This window comes from Podarcis tiliguerta (assembly GCF_965153285.1).
Source record: "Podarcis tiliguerta genome assembly, chromosome: 12".
Classification (NCBI taxonomy): Eukaryota; Metazoa; Chordata; class Lepidosauria; order Squamata; family Lacertidae; genus Podarcis; species Podarcis tiliguerta.
This window is the reverse complement of record NC_139545.1, coordinates 300,344-301,727: the sequence shown is the minus strand read 5'-3', so window position 1 is coordinate 301,727 and position 1,384 is coordinate 300,344. Positions and strand designations below refer to the sequence as shown.

The 1,384-nt window shown below is 50.2% G+C and overlaps 1 long non-coding RNA gene across 1 annotated transcript; it reads right to left on the bottom strand.

The window, feature by feature from the left end:
• Positions 1-250: 250 nt before the first annotated feature.
• LOC310660701 lies at positions 251-1,013 on the bottom strand. Its single transcript, XR_014503612.1, has 2 exons — positions 907-1,013; positions 251-587 (listed from the first exon to the last, which is right to left on the bottom strand). It is a non-coding gene; the product is annotated as an uncharacterized lncRNA (long non-coding RNA).
• Between the last annotated feature and the right edge of the window lie 371 nt (positions 1,014-1,384).

The window sequence follows — 1,384 nt, the reverse complement described above, 5'->3', positions numbered from 1 at the left end:
GTGCTGCGCTGGTGCTGGCTCACCAGAGCAGCTTCGTCACGCTGGCCACGTGACCTGGAAGTGTCTCCAGACAGCGCTGGCCCCTGGCCTCTTAAGTGAGATGGGCGCACAACCCTAGAGTCGGACATGACTGGCCCGTACAGGCAGGGGTACCTTTACCTTATGAAGCTGAAACATGAGTAAGACTGACTTGTTTCAGGAATTAAAAAATTGTCCAAACACTTGTTAAATATTCAAAGGCTTCAGAACAGATGATAAAAGATCTGTTTAGAAAACAGTCAAAGCCTAGGCTCAACTTCATTTAGGTTTATGACAGATTCTTGCAGTTAAATTGATCAATCCGTGTCTCTTCCTCTGTCCAGCCTGTCCTGGGCCTGCCCTTTCCTCTAGGCCTTGCAGCTCCTTGAAGAGGTTGCTGTCTCTTACAGTCATCTCTCTGCTTCTCTTTCGGAGAGGACAACCAGTTCCTGCTCAGCTTTCTCCCTCATTCACTTAGAGAGAGCGCTTGCATTCATACTGCTCCCCCCACAGCGTTCAGTGAGATTCTAGCACTGTTCAGTGTTAATGGAGATTCCTGCTGGTCACTCCTTCACTAAATAGAGACCATAAATGGGTACCTCTCATGTGTTAACCAACCAGAAGAGAACTACTGGGGAACATACTTGAATCAGCTATTTACCAATTAAAGCTCAATGTGCTTTCATTAAACATGCAGCATTATACATTTAAACATTCCCATTTCAGTAAATTAAACTACTATGCTCAACTGTGCACAAGTGAGTTTGTCTGCCTTTTCCTTGGAACTGATTCCATTGTGCAAGCAGAGCTACCACTCTGAACCTGAGCAGGAAGGGAAGGGAGCAGAGTTGAGTATGTGAACCTGCAGCTTTTCATCTGCAGGAGAACTCACCCCAAATGCCTCCCTCTAGGACCTGCCATGGGGAATAGGACTGGTTTCCCCTGCTTTGGAGGAGAAGGTATTGGGTTTGGGATGTCACCAGTCATTATACCAGTCCCTATCCTTAAAGGTAAAGGTACCCCTGCCCGTACGGGCCAGTCTTGACAGACTCTAGGGTTGTGCGCCCATCTCACTCAAAGAGGCCGGGGGCCAGCGCTGTCCGAAGACATTTCCGGGTCACGTGGCCAGCGTGACATCGCTGCTCTGGCGAGCCAGAGCCGCACACGGAAACGCTGTTTACCTTCCCGCTAGTAAGCGGTCCCTATTTATCTACTTGCACTTATTTGTGCTTTCGAACTGCTAGGTTGGCAGGCGCTGGGACCGAACAACGGGAGCGCACCCCGCCGCGGGGATTCGAACCGCCGACCTTTCGATCGGCAAGCCCTAAGTGCTAAGGCTTTTACCCACAGCGCCACCCGCGTCCCC